At 30.5% G+C, this 22583-nt stretch overlaps 1 pseudogene; it reads right to left on the reverse strand.

Annotated features, from left to right (window-relative positions):
- Positions 1–17728: 17728 nt before the first annotated feature.
- Positions 17729–18101, reverse strand: LOC132951409 (uncharacterized; annotated as a pseudogene).
- Between the last annotated feature and the right edge of the window lie 4482 nt (positions 18102–22583).

The raw sequence follows: 22583 nt of genomic DNA on the forward strand, positions 1-22583 counted from the left end.
AAACACGAATAACCTGTCATATCGACAAAGCAATAATACGTTGTGATAAAAATACAGGATTATAATTTATAATGTAATTACGGATATTTTTTTTGTGTTGGAAGGTATAATGGGATTTTAATAATCCCGAAGAAAGTACAAAATGTTCACGAGTTCTATCTCTACAACCGATTTTACAATTTTAGTTTGCTATAGAAAAAAAAAATGATTTTATTAATAGGTTTCCAGTTGAAATAAGGTATGGCGTTTATTGATGGGTGATCGGTTATCCGATCACTTCACTAACCGGACGATAGGAATTAAAAAATGTGTATAAACATGCATATTTCAGATGTGACTCGTATAATGATTATCATCATGATATGTTATCGTGTGTAATACTATTTCTCTCGATTTAAATTAATTTATTTTTATTAATTCATAGGTAATTTGGAAAAATAGGCGGAATATTATACCATTGCATTTTATAGTGTTATTTTTTAACCAAATTAGGTAGTACGACACTGTTATATAATAATATATTAAATTTGAAAAATATCTTCCCGGGGATATGAAAAAAAGTTATATTTATTTACATATCGATTACGCTGAAAATACGAAGTAATACATATTATTTTCTCAGATGTCAGTAGGTATAATACACATTATATTAGAAAGATACGGGAAAAATAACTTACATGAGCTTTTGAATAATTTTGATATGGAACATATAGTGTGTGCAATGCGTGTAATGTTGTAACTTGTAAAACGAAACGTATTGATTTTGGTTTATGTGAAAGATTTTCGGTTAGTTACATCCAACTTTACCGTTGATACGTATTCCCAAGTCACCTCTACTCGTTATTTCTCCAATGCCTTACGTATTCAATTTTCAAATAAAATGTTTATAATAATAATAATAAATTATTTGGTCAGCAAAATTGAAGTTAAATGCAATAAAGACACGCGGCTGGAAAAATACGTTGTACAAAAATCGAGATAAAGTTTTCACGGGCATTCAACCGAGTTGATGCCGCGGACCAAGTCGTGTCCCATCGGGTCCGAACTTTCGGCACGTTCATTATTTTTTGGCCTCGAGTTCAATAATATTTATAGCCCCCTCGGCCCCATCTTAAGACGCATCCCTTCATCAGACGCACAGAGTTTTTATTATATATTTTTCCCTTCCCTTTTCTTTTAACATCCTTTATTCCGTATACCGTCTCCGATACATATACTATACAATATAGCATTTTATTTATTGCTTTCCCCGTTTGGCCTCAATATATTATCATTGGTTGGACCGGTACGCGGCAACTGTACAAGGGAGATATAAAATGATTCTAGGTCAACATAATATCCAAAACCGAAATAATTGAATCCAAAAAGTTACTTATAAAATCACCACATTAAAATATGAATTTGTATGCAAGCTACTTCAAGTTTGAATAGTGGATCATAATTTAATATGATTTACAATTGTAGTTAACCTCGAAATATATTGTTCCAATATAAGTTGTTAAATCAAAATATATAAGTAATATAAATATATTAGTTTTTTTTTCAAATTAATTATACATGCGTATTATATTAATTTCTTTAAATATAATTATTACCTATTTGCCTAAAAAATAAAATGGAATAAATATGGTTTATTAATGAAATGGGACATGATAATATATAATACAATTCAAGAAATACTTTTAAACGTTTGGCTGCTGACAGGATAATTAATATATTGTGCGATGAACGTCTCAATAAATTAAGCAGATGCATAAGTAATTGATTATTAGGTACCTACCTTGAGCACCTAAAATAATATAATTTTTAGAATAAATTTAAAACTATTAACGAATAATAAATATAAAATCATACCCAATAGATTTTTAATTATTTTTATATTACCGTAGAACAAGGGTATTCAACCATTATTTATCTGAGATATTTTTTTACACGAATAGTCAACATTTTTTGGGGAGAGGTAGATTTATAATGAAATTAAAAAGAGATAATACTCGTTTTATTGCCATTTTATTTTTGTATTACACTATAATTTTACAAAGAAAAAAAATATTATTTTTCTTTAGTGAATTTTACTGATTTCTTCACAATATTAATTAATATAATATAAGCTTGGTGGGCTGGTTAAAAATGCTTAACAGGCTGTAACTGTATCAGTGGACCAGGAGGTTGGAAGTCCTTGATGTAGAGTAGGTATACGTATTATACATTTATGCGGTAATTAGGTACGTTTTGATGGATTCATAAATCATAAATTAGAAAAATAATTTATGTTTAATTTTGTGATAATGTCAAAAACTTGTTGATATTTTGACAGAAGAAATGCTCGTTCGATGTTGTATTTGATCGATCGAGACCCTACCCACACGTATAATAGTTAATATTATGTTAGATTCAGCCACAGCTGTCTAGTAAGACTTCAAAGGCAGTGTTGTTCATTTACAATGTGCTACACGTTATTACCGATAACAGTCACCATGTCAACGACATTGTAATACGATTGATGCAATGATGCCACTTTACAGTCCGAGTTCTCGGATTTCAACGTTAATAATACAAAACTATAAGTCCAATTTATTAATTATAATGTAATTAATAATTATATTAACCTACGCAAATAAAATAAAATAGTCTCAAGAAATTCTGATGAAATAACTATTCAATGTATAAATAGTTATTAATTAATATAATATACAGCCGTAATTGGAATTTTGAATCTATTCGCGTATGACATTTCATGCAGTTTTATTTTTAATACCATAAAATTAGATAACTTTGATCATTTTAATTTTAATTTATTTTTTGTTTCAGCAAATAAACATTTTCTATCAAACCATCTATAACCAATTAATATCAGATATTATATGATGTCCTTCAACAATTAAAAAAAAATTGTATTTATAATTTTCATCGCATACCTACATTTTAATTATTTAACGTATCTATCAATGTTCCACTTATTGTGAAGTAATTATACCTAATATTTTCTATTTGTTCAAATTATTTTAGAGGGTATGGTATTAAATGTCTTCAGGGAAAAATGTTTCTGACTTTTACTTTTTAGATTGTTCACTATTTACATTATTTAGATAAAAAAATATTGGTACTTTTAGGATTTTTTAGACATAATAAATAAAAAAGTTAAAAATGCTCACTCTGCGATCATGATAAATTCCCGGTTTCTAATCGCTACAACACAATAAACTTTAATTTCATATTTCACCATTTAAAAACTATGATTTGTACCTATTTTTTAATATTAGCTAATATAAATCTATATTTACTAATATTTTGATATTTTTTTAATACTGGATAGTATGAATTTAAATATTAATTAAATATTTAAATTTAAATTATAAATTTCAACTTTTAAGTTGAATAGATCTTAATACGAAAAAATCGTAACTATGTACTGGTCAATGGTCACTATAACGGATGGATGGATAGGTGTATATGATTGGTTTATAAGTTGTTCTAAACTTAAAAGTAACTGCACAGTGCTCGGTTATTAAAATTACTGCATCTCAAAAAAATACACGTATTCGTTAAGTATACAACAAAACTTATTTTTCAATAATGTATTTCAATGCGTTACCACGCTTTTGGTATATGTAAAATACCTCAAATTGAAAATATAATTAATTTGCACATAATTCGTAGAAATTATTTTTTATGATTAGGTACGTGAAATAATAAAATATGACGGACAATTTTTGATAAGAACAATCGAACAATAATCCAATCATTTTGATAACCAGCTAATAAATTTTAGTATCCTAACAAATAATAAAATCGACAACTCTTACGCATGAACTATACACGATTAACTTAAATTGTCAATGTCAAGACCAAAATACGTGAGTTATCAAAGTTTACCCAATTTTACAGTGTTTTTTTTTTATTGTGCTTGAGTCCGACACTTAGGCCATTATCTATTTTATTTGTTTGTTGGTTGTTAGAAGAGAAAGGAAAAGTTGAAAACACGTTTGTGTGGCAAGGATCCGTTGCTAAAAATCCCGGGTGGTCACCCATCCGGGACCTAGCAACGCTGGCCGTTACGTACACTCAGTGCGTTTCCACAGTTGAGTGTACGCACTGCGCCACACCAAGCCTACAGTGTTTTATATTCGTGTTTTTATACAATAATAAAAACGAAACTTGGTAGGTACTTTATTTCTTAGATTATATGGTTTTATTATTATTTTATTTAGCATTATCATTGAGTTATGAATGCATTCAAATCCATAAATAACAACAATAGACGCATAATATTATTTTTGGCAGAGTAAATTTTTTGATGGTACTGCTTTAAAATGGCAGTCAAAGTATGAGTTTAATAGGACATTGAGAACAAAACAAATAACACTTATCGCCTAATTAATGAAATAATAATAGCATTCAATCTTTTCTTTGTTTTTATTTTTTTAAATGCATGCTATTTAAGATGAAGTGACATTTAAATAAATGCTTGACAGATATCTTGAAAGAAAAAAAAAATATTTAGTTATAACAAAATATGATAATATAATTATAAGAAAGTATGAACGCATTTTTAAAAATAAAAATGTATCGTTTTGTCATTAAACATGGTTTTAATTTAAAAATAAAATGTCTTTGAATATCATAATATTATTATATAGTATAACTTACAGCTCTTCCAGGACTTATGGTATTGTTATACGAGTTTAAAAATATACTTCAAGATTATTTCAGAAAAGAATTTATATTTATCATCAATTTACATTATGCAATCTGTGAAAAAAAAAATACCAGTTACAATGGGAATGTGCACGTCAAGTTATTTGAAATAATTTAGATGATATTATTGTGATGGAAATAAGCTACCTCTGGTGATATTATATATTTGAATTTGAGTTATTTTTTAATATTGATTAGTGTAGGTTTATGTCTCTAGAACCCTTATACACGAGGCACATTTTACATTATATAAATAAGTGCAGTAAAATATTTTTTATTATTTACAATATAATGAAAATCCGAGTTATACAAACTACAGTATAATGTTTTTTTTTCAAAGAAGTAAATATACACAATTCCATACAATGTAATAGATTCGTGTCCGTTCATACGAAATTGGTTTCATATATTTTACAAAATAGAAATTTAACCGAACATGTGGGAATTCTTATGAAGTTATGAAGTGAATATTATTTTCATGCGATGTCGGTTAAAGTGCATTTCTGTAAATATTGTAATTCTACTTTTACGCCTATACACTTATATTTTAGAAAACTCAAAATTAATTAAATATGATACATGTAAAAATTATTAAAATAATCTTAAATAATAATTAAATGGGTATAATAATAATATAATAAAGGTAATTATTATTATTAATGGTGTACCTATATTGCCTATACGAAACGCCGTCTTACATATTACTCTTGGCAAATCTGAAAGGCATTTGGTTTCAAGGATAGAACAATCGAAAACGTGATTTATTCACTTGATGTGTTACAGGACAGTGATTCGATGTAATAAAAAAAAATTCTAGTGCATGGATTTGTATTTTCTGAAATGTTGTTTGTATGATGTTTTAATTATTTTTTTTAAGTTTTTCAGGAAATTCTCTTGTTCGTTCACGTATTGAAAATTATTTCTTGGTTAAAACATCTTAAAATTTAAAATTAATTTAGTCATTGGAAATAATTTATCATATTTCTCTACGGTTATTATTTTTTAAATTTCAACAAAATAAATTCAATTTTTCATAAAAAGTTTCTAAGTTGTATACTGTTATTATCTTTGAAAATAACAATATGAGTTTAATTTTCGTGGTAGATATTCCTTTTTTTAAAAAAACAGGACATGATGAACGTGATGACGTTTAAACGAAATGTTTAATTATTAAAAAAAATAGAAATCTCTTGAAACTTTAAAAATGTTAATATAATTTAAATGAATGTTCTTATTTCCTTCGATATGGATGAAATTTTGGTGAGCCCCTAAAACCCCCAAAAATAACAAACATTGTTCTCCCGTGCAATTGCTTGTCATATAAGGATTTGAGTCAATATAATTTGTTTGGTCTCCGTTTATAACTGAAATAGACTGACTATAGAGTATATTATATAGATATACAGAAATCAATGTAGTACAATATAAAGATATATATATATATACATACATAATACATATATATTATACACACGCTTTTTATCCCTCAGTGATACTAACAATACTTTGTGATTTCACCACTCAAGTGCCCCGTGCACGGATGTGTTATAAAGCGTTGACCGGAATACTATTTTATAGTTTTACGAAACTTACTGATTCTCGGTGGTAATTTTTTTTTCTTCCGTTGAAACATTTGTGAAACTCACATGAAATATTCATTTACAATTCTTTGTATTTGATTTGAAAACTATGTTGGGCTTATATATTTTTTTAAGTTGGAATTTCCAGTGTTCTTCTTGTACATTGCGCTCTAAAGAAATTGCGTAACTCCAGTTGTGGCATAATAAGGAATTCATTGGTTACAGAAGTATATATAAGGCCATGCCATCTCTTTCTCTTATCTTCCTCTCGCTTCTCCCTCACTCTCTATATATCTCTTCAAAGTGTGTAAATCTATGATAAATTATATTTGTATTTGTGATTATTGAAAAATTATATTTTACACTTCTGTTTATATACATATTTGAGAATATCAAAACACAAATTGTTGTAAATAATAATATACAAATAAGCTTATATCAACATAATAATATGGGCACGCCTTTTTTAAAATAATATATTGTAGTTGATATTTTATTTTATTTGTCCATTCACGCATATTATGTTAAACATTTTATTATTTTAAGCATAATATTAATTCTATAATAATATTGTATATTGTATATTATGTGCTCTCATGATAGAATAAGTCCATTCAAAATAAAGTTCTTATGGCTTAAAAAAAACTCATCGAATCCTACTACAAATGAATGTTTCAAAATAATCAGCCGACAAAATACAAGTTTTTTTTTTATTTATTTTTTATTTTTACAAGTAATATACAATCTGTATCATTAATACAATAAGAATATATGCTAAGGGTAATATGACAGGAAAAATAATATGATGAAAGGAGCCACCCATTGATGACACTTATACAAGTATGGTGTTTTTCTTTATGTTATAATACCATAAAACAATGTGTTATCTAAACTCAACTTTATCTTATTTAACCAAGATTACCATTTTGATAATGTTAGTATATAATAATATTATTATGCCTATGGTTTATATTATCAAATTTATATGATATCAAATCCACGCTGCATTGATAATATTCACGAAAAAAGAGGTTTTGGAGATTTTATCCTTCCTCGCCGTACCAGTGGGTAATAAATACGATCAGGCTTCATCACGGTTCTTTTATTGAAAGCATACATACACTTAAGTTTTATATTCTCACGTTTATTTAATTATTAGTCGATCCATTTGACTGATACGGTGCTCCAAATTTTTGATGTGCAGAGAAAAAGGAACATCAATGAACATTGTCGATAGTATTTTATTATTATATTCTATTAAAACTATATAGATGATATTATCATCGTCAAGACTTCGATCGATAAAAAACTGTTTGTATCATTTCGTTATTATAATATGAAAGTATGCAAAAATATGTAAAAACGTTAACGCGCGTATAAGTATGTGGCAAACTCGTGACTTGGATGTAACGGATCTAGACGTGATCGTTTCAAAAGACACCAAAAATCATAAACATCACGAAACTCATTGGAAACAAAACGGGTTTTTTGCATAAACGATACAATTTATAAATTATAAAAAAAAAGTAATTTTATCTCGTGGAATAAGCTCAAAACTATTTTATTTTTATACCTAACATCAATGAACTTATCTAGAAGTTAGATTATTCGGCATGTTTAGTATTTAGTTCAGGTATAGTTCTAAAAAACAAAAATAAAACTCAATCCCGTCTTTCAAATAAGTTAACGAAACGCATATAATAACATAAATGAATAAATGCGTATTATTTCTTAATTTTTTTTTTTATTTATTTAATTCTATTTATTTTATCATGACGGAATAATTTTACATAATAAACTCAATTATAATATATTAATTAAAAATACAAGAATTTGATTTATTTAGCTTTAATTTTCATTCGTGAAACAAAATGAATAATTGAATAGGATTTTGAAATTGCGTTCACTACCGTTCCGAACCACCGGGTTGTAAACTGTTCCAGTTTTATTCGAGTTTTCTGACGGAAGTTAAATATCATATTTTCCTTGGAACTTAACGTCTTTTTTTTTTGTACCCCTCAAACGAATTTCCGATTAAAATGTGTGTTTCTCAAATGGCTGTTATAATAATATGTTGCCTGTCTGCTGGGTATGACTTCGGTGGCTGGGGCGATCGATATTATTTGTACGCACACATTTCTCGTGGGGTTCGATTTAAATGTGGGTACGTCTCGTACGTGTAGAATGGCATGTGGGCAAGTTGTCGTAACTACCGCCACACGCACACGCACAAACAAACAAGTAAACAAACATGCGAACAAACACTACAACTACTGATAACGAAAGAATTCACGCGGCTGCGTTCGTAATTGATATACAACACAAGTTGTTTTGACTGTTCTCGAGTTGTTTAACTTTGCTCGAATAAAACATTGTACCTATACAGCGTCGAAAATTAACATAATTTTGTTATCGAGATCCAGTGCCATACGGCGGTGAATACCGCGCGGTATAGACCTGTCAGATATTTTCCGTGCAACTTGCAGACACGTCCTGACGATTTTTCGTCGCGGACAAGTGACACAAAGGATGCCGTCTACAATAATATAATATATCGTCGATACAGACCATCGATGGGAGAAACCAGATTTTTACGTCACCGTCGATCGTGTAAGTTCCACACACCGATATCGGCCCATATCGTCATGATTTTTTTTTTTTTTTTTACAACATTTTACACGTTATTATTTTTGCCATCATTGGACGTGTAATTCGCAATGTTATTACTACGTACGCCCAGCACAGTTACCGGTGGGCACGCCGGAATAGCAAAACGGACTTGTCGATCCACCGCTGCTATGTACGCCGTTGGAACTAGTGTAGTGTAACACTAGGTGGGCGAAACTTGCGCGCATACCCACCTATAACGTAGCTGTATATTCTTCAAAAAACAGACCATCGATGGGAGAAACCTGATTTTTACGTCACCGTCGATCGTGTAAGGTCCACACACCGATATCGGCCCATATCGTCATGATTTTTTTTTTTTTTTTTACGACATTTTACACATTATTGTTTTTGCCATCATTGGACGTGTAATTCGCAATGTTATTACTACGTACGCCCAGCACAGTTACCGGTGGGCACGCCGGAATAGCAAAACGGACTTGTCGATCCACCGCTGCTATGTACGCCGTTGGAACTAGTGTAGTGTAACACTAGGTGGGTGAAACTTGCGCGCGTACCCACCTATAACGTAGCTGTATATTCTTCAAAAAACAGACCATCGATGGGAGAAACCTGATTTTTACGTCACCGTCGATCGTGTAAGGTCCACACACCGATATCGGCCCATATCGTCATGATTTTTTTTTTTTTTTCACGATATTTTACACGTTATTATTTTTGCCATCATTGGACGTGTAATTCGCAATGTTATTACTACGTACGCCCAGCACAGTTACCGGTGGGCACGCCGGAATAGCAAAACGGACTTGTCGATCCACCGCTGCTATGTACGCCGCTGGAACTAGTGTAGCGTAACACTAGGTGGGCGAAACTTGCGCGCGTACCTATACGTATAGCTGTATATTCTTGAAAAAACCTATGCACACCACACATAATGAGAGTGCTATTTTTTTTATTTTTATTTTTATTTTTATGGCTATACGGGTGTCAATAACCCGATTTGTTCCGACCGTTTGAACACAATAGCACTTTTCCCCCGGATATACGAAATTATACACATTAGTGCTTTTTGATTGTACGCCCGTGTACTTTATATTGTTATTCTTGGTCGTACATTATTTTTCACTCTCCCGTACAGGTTTTTAAACAAATTAAAAAAAAAAAAAATAAATAAATAAATTAAAAACAGTCACGTATTTATTAAAAATTCAAGCCTCCGAGATCGTCCGATAACACACCCGCATAAAAGAGTTTCGGTATATTTTTTGGGTTGTAATCACGATTTAAGATAATAATATACTAGTTAGTGGTTATACACATCACCCTATGATAAAATGCTTTCAAATTGATTTGAGGAGTGACTTTAGGTAGGTAATATAAAACAGCAGCTGTAAAAAATAACTTTTAGTGCCTATAATAATATTATGTCAACATTTATAATTCATTTTTTTTACTATTTTATATATCTATATCATTAATTGTAGATTGACTGTTCATTATGATATTACCGTTTTGATCGCTACACATTGTTTTTTTCTAGGAAAAAAATATTGCTACTAGTTTAATAATATTTCACCTTATCAGAAGACGACAGGTAATCCGTATAACTCAAGTTGTGGTTGCAATATTTCTTAACGTTATATTGCCTGAGTAAATACTAAAAAAAGAAAATATCTTATAAATTATAATATTAGCACGTGAATATGGTCCAGAATTCTGACACACGTCCACAATATTCATATTATACAAGTCTCGACGCGCAAACGTCAATAAACTACCTTGGAATGATTTTAATAGTGTCATCACCGTTATAGGATAATTAATTCTCTAGGCAAACAATAATGCATACCTGTTGAGTTCACTCGACGAAAACAATAGCAGATATTTTAAACCAGAAAACGCTGGTCAAACTCGACGACTCATCGTGAACCGGTTGTGAAAATTAGAACCATCTATAATTATTATTTTCAACTAAGTACCTAATTTAACTAGATACGTAGACCAACGTAGGTCAGTCGTTTTGAAAGAATTAAAAAAAAAAACTTTAACGATCTACGCATAGTAAAATAATAATGATTTCATCAGTACTGACACAGAATATTATATAGTGCGCATTTCATTAGCAGATAGGCGTATAGATAATATCAAATATATTATTTTAATTGATAAATTATACTATAAAAACTACATATTTTAATACTATTAATTTATGTCAATATTTCGGAAATATTTAAATTATTCTATTTAATTTAATTTTTGATTATTAATTGCTAACGCAAAACATTAAAAAGTTTTATATTTTGGTTCCCCGTGTCTTTAGCGTTTTAATAGTTATGATAATTTCAGTAGGTATTAAAAAACATTAAACATGTTACTAAATAAGAAGTCGATATTTCATTAAAAATAATATACCTAAAATGTATTACGGTAAAAAGCATTATATCGCTATGAACATTATTTATCTAAAACTATGGGAATTATCGTTGTTTTCCAGTTAATGACGTCGTTGATAACTGTATGAAATGGGAAATATTGATAATAATCAGATATTTACCAGATATTTATGAATTATGACTATACGGTTTGTTCCGACTAGGGAAGATAATTCGTTAATTCAGTGATTAATGAATTTCCTATAATGTGGAATGTAGTCAAAGTCGTTCACGGAAAGCCAAGGCAAAAATCATGGGTCTGTTGAACGAGCGTTGAAGTGACGTCCAAGAAATGTTTAGATGGACGATAGTAAGTTTCAATTGGTCATTAAGATTCCTTCAGTTGAAAAAAATAATGGAGCTTTTCACTGAGGTATTATCTTTTACTGTAATTAAATAGGTAATTACTTTTTTAAGATGTTCATTATATTCATATTAGGCGTAGGTATAATGCACTTTGATGCGATGTTTGGTTGTACCAGCTAGACTTGGAATTATGCCGTCTAATATTTGAAAATGTAAAATAAAATAAGTCATTACAGGAGAATATTTTAGAAACAGTAATCAAAGAACAAATCATCGAGAATGACAAAATCATATAAAAGAATATCGAAATTCTACAAAATTTGGAACTGGGCATATTTGTAATTATTTAACAATAATAATTACAATATTCCGAATACCAGAAGAATAATTAAATACTGTTTATTTTGAATTGTTTTTAGGTAATTGTAAATAAAATATTTGTGCTGCACGTAAATATTAAAAAATAAAAAACATTTAGAAAAACAACCACAGAAAATGATGAAACTTTCTAAAGAAAAGTTTATTCAGCTTGGAACTGGAACAACTGTACCTACGCATGTACATAACTAACGTAGATTGAGCTCGTGGTTTCCCACGAAATTTACTAGCCGTTGTTACTTGTCACCCGTATTCAACATGACTTGTACAATTTCTGTAAGTTAAACAATTAATGAAAAAATATATCTTTAAAATTAAAATATTTTTTTCTTGTATAGGTACGGAACATGGTTTTCTTGAGTACAATTATAAGACTCGCCAAAACACAGCTGTTTGCTGAAGAAAACCCGTTGAACTTGGACAATGTGATAAAATTAGCAAATGGTGGACAGTTGACACTGAAGGAAGCAGCTGGAAATAGTTTTGTCGCCGGCCCTAAAGGGTACCAGCGATGAAATTGTAATACGAGTTGTAACAGTATATACGTTGTGCATTTCGCGAAGCTTAAAAGTTGCGTAATAGTAAATGTGATAGAAGTAATCTTTCAAAAAAAAAAAAAAATGCTAACAGTACATTGTTTATCTTTTTAAAAAATACCTACATCGTTTTTCAGTTAATATTATTTGAGATTCGCGCGAATATCTAGTCTAAGACCACAATTTTTCGTGTATTCGTATCATGATCTTGATCATCTGATTGACAACGACAATTTTCTTTGCACTCGTCAATAACGTTAATATCCATAGCATAATTGTATATTATATAAATACAGATAAATACCAGATACCTACGTAATAAACCGAACGTTTAATGAAAACCATTAGAATGAAACATGCTTTTTATAAAACCTTATGTTATTTTATTAACCCTTTTGTAAACACACATTATTGTAATAGTTTATAAATACCAGTTAAACAAATAGAGTTTCAGATTTAGATGTATTAAAACCAAGATATGGAGGTTATGGATGTTAACTGTATGTGTTAAGTAAGTACATTTTGTATGGGCCTTTGGTATAATTTTACATTTAATCATATTTAAACACATATTTAAAATAGTATTAATATCTGACAGATATTAATGACAATTTTCTATTCATTTTTTTTTCTTAACAACGATAACATTGAATTTAACATGTTTTAACTATTAGTATTGTGAAGATAAAAAAATTGATTTATACGGTTGAACATAATAGAGTCTACAGTCCTGTAAATATATATATATGTATATAAAAATAAATTAAACAGGTAAATAATAATATTATAATAAATTATATGATAATAATATTTCAGTTGTCATAACCAGACACCCAAGGCCTATATTTTCATATGTAATCGATCACACATTGGGTAACAGTAAAATGAAAGTGAGCTGTAGCTAATCAATATATTGTTGTAATACATTTTTAGTAAATCAAAGTCTCAATGTGTGATTGATATTTTGTACGTATTCTGTCAACCTAACCGGGTTATAAAAATGTAATTATTATTTTTTTATTCGTGCAATGGTTCATTAAAAGTGAAAACTCGTTAAAAATATAAAACGGACCTATCATATTGCATTAAAATCTTATTATGATATTTTTATCATGCCTCTGATATTGCCCATTAACAACAAATAATAATTTAAGCATGCAAAATAATATATATCATGTTGATGACTTAAATGTTTTATCAGATTCACTTTAGATAGTAATTATTTTAAGCTTTTAATAAATATTTAAAAAATCTTCTCGTTTTAATATCTAAATTGTAAATTATTTTTTTATAAATTACTATAATAATTATAATAACACTAGTACGCACTACCTAGATTATAATTATTATAACCAAATCTTGCTATATGTGATATTATTGATACTTAATAGTGAATGCGTATCATAATACGATTTCATACTTCTCAACTCGATTTTGTCATATTATTATAGGTGAAATATCATAGAAACACATCAACACGTTGAATTCTCATAGTACTACAACGTAAACCAGTAAGAACATGTTATAGGTAGGCTACTGTATTTGTATAATGTATTTATCAGCAATATTTTTAAGAAATGTTGAATACTCTATAAAATTGATCAAACTAAAGAGAAATAAAAAAAGTAATTAATATCCACCGACCCTCGATAAACATGAACGCGTTTAGTTTGTTTAAAATTTACTAAACATTTAATATGCTATGTTTACTCTTTGTTCTTACGTTTAATTACCGTGTGTATTTAGTCTCTACATTTAAAGTTAACTAAATTTCGAGTGGTTCTATTATAATTACATCACATTCACGTATTTCTTTATTGTTTTACAAGCATTCTTTTACGACTTCAGCAAAAATAATTTAATAACAATAAAATATGTACGCTCACAATATAGGATAATACACATTAAATCAAAAAATAAGGATTGTATATTTCATAGTAAGTATAGTAATTTTTTTATTTATTCATCTCGTCTCTATTGTTGGCCATACACGAGTCATTGCACTATATTCGGTGAAAAAAGAATTATAATAATAATAATAATAATAAAACAGTTAAAACTGTAAACAAATTTCATTATTTTGATCGTCGATGTAATTAAAAAATTAATTGGATTTGCAGCGTAACCAGAATATGATTTAAATACAAAATTACATTGTATGGGATAATTTTTTTCTTATCATAGTTTGCTATCTAGTTAGTGGTTTAAAATATACGCAACACATCCCTATAAATTCTAGAAATCATATTCATAAATATGTTGTACCTATACTATTCACTTTGTAAGTGGTAGGTACGTGAAATACCAAACACAATATAGGCACCTACTCTAAAACTATGGTGCGTGATTTATTAAAAATTCAACAACCATTTTCCCCAATATTGGCAATGCATATAATTGTTTCAACTTTAAAAGCCATATTATTATACACTGCATTTTACGCATATCAGGTTAGGTTTGAAATATTTGAAACATTCATTGTGTGTTTATAACAAAATTCACATTTTCAAATCGAAATCCGTATAAATCATATCATGGAATCATTACATAGATAAGTCAAAATTTCATAAGTAAGACTCTTATCGTTTCATCGACCAACTCATTTAGTAAACTTAATTATTTAAATACGTTGAAAATCAGGATTATTATTATTATAGTTATTTGTGTTTTGTTAAAAGGAAAAAAATCATTTAATTACTATTGGTACCTACCTTAAATATAATATATCTCACTACGAGTAAAATAATAATAGGTACATTTGTTTTTAAACTTTCATAATAATACGAGTAAGAGTTACTCAGAAACTGTTATATAAAATTCCAATTTTATATTGTTTCATTACACAACACGAAGGGTGAAAACTTATGTTATGCAATAATTATAATATATACATATAAAAATTATACAAGTAGGTAGAATTGTAAGGATTTAAAAGTTTTCGTTAAGTAAAAATGTGTATAAACTTTTCAAAGAAATATTAGGATTTTATATCCTCCCGAAATGTTCGTATATATCTATGGTTTTATTTATTATTGAAGTTCTACGAAAAAGATAAACAAATAATTCACCACTATCCGCCAGTACTTCAAAATATACAAAGACGGTTATAAATCGCAAAAAGATTTTTTTTTTCATACTCGCAAGTTTAAAAGTTATAAATATATATATATATATATATTTATATGATATATAATATATTATATTTATATTTAAAAGGAAATACAGAGAACTGGGACGTCGAGTTTAGTTTTTTTTTTTAAATATGTATACATCCTATGAGATATTTTGCTTGCATTTTGTCGGGTACAAAACCATCAACAATCTTTAACCTTGGATGGTATAATTATTGCGTTGTTTAAAAAAAAAAAAAATCAAACAAACAAACAAATATTGAATTATTGCATTGCGTCATTCACATATTCCTATCATGTTGTTTTGAACTCTAATTGAGGAACAGAGATATTGCAGCTGTTGATGCTTTACCTAAATTTGTAATCGGCAAATTCAGTTAAACCGGAGCGCGTGTTGGACCGGGCATGAAATATTCACGCATAAGCTTTAGTGCGCGAGGAAACCGGCAACGCTGATGCCCTCGTGCTTACCGGCAATAATAATATTAGGTATTAATTTTTATAACCTTAAAAACTTATAGTGACCCGGGTGGTGGATGGCGTGTATCATAATGCCCGCGTTTAAATTGTATTATATTTATATTTATATATAATATTACACACATAAATATATGAAATGCGCGTGGGTCGGGTTACGCACACGAGATGTCGGTTAAATTACGTTTTGCGCTTCCATCAAAACTTTTGAGCTCAGTTTTTCTTTTTTAATTATAGTGCGATGATTTTCACGTACACGCGAACGCCGCCCATTTTCCATTCCTCGAATTCGTCGGACGGCGCGGTTTTCACATTCGATGGCAATTCGGTTGCTGGTAGATAGGTTACCTGCCGCACGCGTAAAATACTAAAACGTAAATCGATATTCAAAATAACGATAGGTAATAATGACAATAATTACAACGGTTACAATACCTAACAATTTATTTAAACGCGGCATGAACTAAATCCCGGTCATGGACGCCGTCTAGGGGTGTCCCGTTTTCCCGCACAGTGGTATAACACGTATAGTACATATTATAAACTATCCAATTTCCTCGACGCGGACGTGATAATTTTGCAACAATTTATACGATTTTATTTTATTTTATTATACATACCATTGTCAAATATTATTATCTCGTTTTCTCTAAAATGGTCAACGAGAACATAATAGTATTCCAAATAATTATGATGATATAATATTGATGAGTCATGCACTGCGCCTCAAAATATTACACGAAATTATAATATTATGTTGCCTTTACTCACACAATAGGTAGTAAATAATAATGGATAACTTCCATTAACAGGATGCCACACCGACATATTATGTGCCAGACGGTGTCTCTCTTTGCAATTATTGTGCATTCTGTACTTTTAACTCGGATACCTATTGGTCTCGGTACTTGTAAATCAGAACCATATTATGTGCCTAGTTTTATTCTGCTGGCCACCATGCTTAGTGATGTACATTTTCATGAACATTTTTTTTTTTTGAAAATTTTATAATTTATTTATTTTATTTATTTATACTAGTTTCTTAATAAACAATTATATGGATTAATATAGCCCACAAGCTAATTACACGGGATGATAGTAGGTATATAAGGATATCAATGTCAAATATTTGTTATAATTTTTCTTTTACTCCTCATATCGTAATATACGCACTGACGCACTGTGTTACCTCGTCTTACTAATAAAGTTTATGGTTGTTCAATAAATGACTGGCCAATTATTAGTGGAACGTTCTGTTTTGAGCTATATAGGATGGTATTTGAGAGGTCGCGTGATCAACTTTTTGTTATATACCTATATCTATATAACGGTTTAATAATTAATGACCTGAGTTAACCGTCAATTTAACCTATGGTTTTTACTGTGTTTGGAAACGACATCAACTTTAGTCCCTGAACCTCGGTATCATACTATACAAATTGGACACATCAGTGGAGTTCTGGTATCCATGGCGTATGATTTGTCCGGTTTCCAATCAACTATAGCGCATCAAAATAATATATTTTTCTATTTTATTTGGTGTTAAGCCTATACTAATGATACTACCGGACTTCGTGTCAAAACTTCCCACATTTAGTACTCATTGGTTTCTTGGGCTTTAAATAATATCTATCATGATATCTGGATATAAGTAGAACAATTATTGATACAAGTGATTCATATTTATCGTTCCTTGGTGGCATTTTGACAAACTTCTTGATGTTAGTGTGGCCTATGGCCTGCGTCGTAATAATACTAATACCAAGAACATACACTCCAGTAGTCCAGTTGTAGAAGTGGTTTATAAACTTCTCGTATTTGACTTATGATTACTGAACTTATATGTTATACTTGAATTTATTGTCGCTTCTCATTGGTCGAATTATTTTTCTTAAAGTATAGAGAGCATTTATAATTTATTTGGGCAAATAACATTCGATTAGAACATTAGACAACAAAATTTAACTTCGTCGACTTAGTACCTGATTATAATATAGGTCTCGTGATCTTAGTCCAGTTATAATCTGTTGTTTCGTTTCACTAAATTATAATCCTAGCTCATGACATAGCTTAACTTCTGAGTATTAACTTATAAGTACTCTTATAGATCAAAAAATAACACATAAACTAGTTATTATTCTATTTAAGTATTTAACTCAATTTTGTCCATTTTTATAGATAATTTAATTCCGCTAAAGTACAAAAGTTTGTTTATATATTGTTTTTGGAGATGGTATATTGTTATAAATATATAAAACCAAGTTCAGAATTTCCCTCGAACAGAGAAATCTATAACTTTAATGTATTTATTTCTAAGTAAATTTTTAAATAACTGTCACTAGTCACTTCCCTATAGTAATATTGTGTTTGTTTAATAGTATGTCATCATTATTATATAGGTACTGTGGTTATAATGAAAATGTATAACGAAGCCGATACAGGTATCATTCATTTTTGACATATTTTTCAAATTTTAAAAATTAAATTAAAGTGGCTTTTACTCTTTCATTTTGTTATGCATCAGTGTAATAAACCCATAAAAATGCATTAAAATTAAGCCGTATATAAATTATATTTCAAAAACTAAAGATCCCATATTTATTTTAAAAGTTACCCCTCTGATATCCCGCACTTATAATTGGAAAAAAAATAAAAATCATATTTTCCTAGATTAAATTATTTTATAAACTAGTTTTACATAATTATGTAATTTTTTTTTCTAATTTAAATGATTATTTATCATAGTGATATTATACCTACACCGTCACGTGCAGTTTTAAAAACACTTTTTATTGCGCGTTTATTATTAATATAATAGGGGAAGCGATGCACTCGGGCAACAAGTTCGATGCATATTATTACGTTTAATTATCCTATTACACCACGAGAGTCGATATCATTTTATTTCATTACAAATGCACAAATACGTGGAAACGCAGCCGAGTCGTACAACCATAATACGAATACCGTATATTATGCAAAGTTACGCGTGTAATAATAATAATGGTTATCGTGTGTATATTATGCATGTAAGTAAGTACACCGACTTACATATTATGTGATTGAAAAAAACTAAAATAATAATACCTGTTCGCCGTTTTCCGGCGGCGGGCGTTAATTGCGCGGCTGTATTCGCAGCGGAACAACGGCGAATTCTATACATCAGTGGCGGGTGTTGCGCGGGTATAGGCGATAACAGTGCGGCAGGATAACGCAACACAACCATCAACAGGCGAATTTCGTGGACTGGAAAACTACATTTCGTTTTCTTCACAAGTACCTAGTATATAATATATAATATACTATATTTGATATATTATTCATGAGTTGATATTATATGGGCTGTATACAGAGTATAGCGTTTTGTAATTTTTTTTTCGTCCATCAAATGCGCTGTAATAATAATACACCCAAAGGATTTTTTTTTTTTAACGAGCCGTGTATGCGCATGCCGTATATAATGTAACGTACTTGTATTTATGTGTGTGTGTGTGTGTGTGTGTGTGTGTACCGGTCTTTTACACGTACCCGAGCTGCGGAACGCCGCCGCCGACGAGAGACCGACTCTCGTCGTGTTGGACACGAGTCTAGCGTGTGTGCTTTTGCGATTATATAATATAATATGTATGCACAGCTTTGTCCGACCGAACGTGAATATAATAATAATAATAAAAGCAGGTCGTTCACCGCGCAAACTGCATGTGTGTAAATATAGGTAGGTATAGGTATATCATATGGGTGCTCGGCTTCGATATTATAACAATAATATAGTGACTGGGGCGGAGATAACATTATTTGATTCCGCGGCGTGTAAAAATATCACAACGTCGTCGTATCGCCGCCGACGTCTCTCCGCCGCGACGACGGCCCTAATGATGACGATACAAATGATGGTAATGGTAATAATGGTGAAAAAAATTTGGGCGCGAGTAGGGCTCGCGGGCGATGCGCGCGGACGATAAACGGATCGACGCGGACCGTCTGCGCAGACTGCAGCTGCAGCGGGCGAAAAGAAACACGACCTGAGCTGCTGCAGCGGTCGGGCGGACCGCGGCGGCGCGCGCGTGTCGTCACAGTTTCCAAAAGTTTTTCACCATCGCCGCCGCCGCCGCCGTCCGTCCGCCCGACGCTATTCCGCCGACGCGCGATGAGACTTCGTCCACGTACGAACTGAAATAGTATTGCTGCAGTGTATAATAATAATGATATGTCGGCCCGTAGTGCTCGCATAGCGATAGTAAATAACAGATAAATGAAAAAAAAAAAAAAAAGAAAAATGAAGAAAAAAAAAAAAAAACGTTTGGACGCTCGGGAGCTACCGGACGACGATAAAAGTGAACGACCCTTTTATACGTTTTCAATACAAACCTGTTCTGCAACAAACACGGTGACGCCGAGCACAATAACGATTTGACTTCGTATGGGTACACACAGCAACAGCATCGACGGCGACGGTGAGCTGCAGCGAAGAACTGGATATCATTTTTTTTTTTTTTGTAACGTTTGACAGCAGTCCCGAAGAAATAGAATGATTTAGGCGTCTCAGCCTGCTGCAAGAGATTATATACGATAGTGCGTGTTATGGCATGGCATAGTTATATATTACGCGGTATATATATTATATTTTAGCGAGAAGCGATTTATACGACAGTAATTAAACGATACCTAATAATCATTGCGAAATCGTCACACGACAAAAGTACTTATAAGAATCAAAAGCTCATTATGAATATTATTGTTTTTGGTCACTGGCGTGGTTCACACGAACGTATAATATTATAATGTCTTGTATTATCATCATATTATATTCATATGCGCCTATATATTCTGCTTTATACGTAATATAACGCACACGTCATTATAATAATATGAAGTCTTGAAAATACCTATTCTCGGTTTTAATTTATGAAGTAGGTATATCATATATTATCTCTGAGCGTTCATTAGTCTTATCCTTGAGGTTTTTAAAACATTTTAATTCCGAAATGTTACTTTTGGTTCGCATAAATCTATATTAAATCGTCGTTAAAAATGGTATATATATGTCCGACTCCCGCTCATTTACATTTTACAAAAACAACCATTGCTACTTCACTGTTTGCTTTTAAAATAATAATAATTATTATTATTATAATAATAATAATAATAAAGGATATTAAAACACGAACCGTATAATAATAAATAATTTGTAAAGGTTTGGATTTCATTATAATAATAATAAAGGCTCAATTATTCGTACTTAACGTGTCCAAACCAACTGCTGTAGTTTTCACCGTGGTAAAAATACGGTATTTAATGTTTATTTCCAGAATATTTTTCAAACTAATCCGGGGGTGTTATAAATTAGTAACTTTTTTTTTTTTACTACCACGGAATAGTTAGCATGAATTGCAGGCCATGTAATAATAAACAGCCGCCGTATACATTTACCTTTGGATGTAGTTACAGTCGTTTCGCGTTTCACCATACAAATCACACAGACGGTGGCTTAAATGCAATTGTTGTACGAAATTTCTGAGGTGGATGACTGACCATCACGCTTACGCTGCTACTTATTATACAGTAATATTGTTTATAATGTAGAAAAAATATTATTATATCGATTATATTTAATGCGCAATGTACGTTTAGCACCTCGTCGTAACCGAATCGTTAAATATATCGTGTGGCAAACCGCAAACGGTTTGAACGAGTGCCAAGTATAACATAGATATAGGCAGGAGAAAATAAAAAACAAAACATTGAAACATTAAAAATAAATGCCAAAATACGAATATTTGCGCTGTTAAAACGCACATAGTTGGCGTACGGAACTGACACGTGAGACTGGGCAATGCGCGCCTTTATAGCATATTATTATTATTATTATTATTATTATATTTTATTACATAAAATACAACACATACAATATCGATGCGACAAATCCGTTTGATGTAGCTGCGGTGACAGCGCGGGATGTTAATCAATAATTTATGGCCGACGCTGTGAACACAGCCATAGTAGAGCGGAAACGTTTGGACATTGTGCATAATATCACAACATTATAATATAATTGATGTGCAGTGGTGTAGGACTGTTGTAGGCGTATACTGAACTTGGGGCAAAGGGTTGAAACACATGAGCGAGGGCTCCCCCTAGACATAATTTGACTCTGGGTTTGGTGGTAGTTTTTCTTTTGAATTTATTATTTCGTCAAATTTCAAACGTTTAAACTCTAAAACCTGTCCATAAGCCACGTCGTTTTATTTGAGTTTTCACGGTGACATTTCGTTAAATACGGTTTAACGTGACACAATTGCGAGTAATCGATACGCGTTTATAGCGTATATTATTATTAGGTATAGGTTATATCAAAGCGATTTTGGGGACCGATTCGTAGTGGATGGAATTTTTGGAAACTCGAACGGTGGCAATTTA

This window comes from Metopolophium dirhodum, chromosome 8 (assembly GCF_019925205.1).
Source record: "Metopolophium dirhodum isolate CAU chromosome 8, ASM1992520v1, whole genome shotgun sequence".
Taxonomy (NCBI): domain Eukaryota; kingdom Metazoa; phylum Arthropoda; class Insecta; order Hemiptera; family Aphididae; genus Metopolophium; species Metopolophium dirhodum.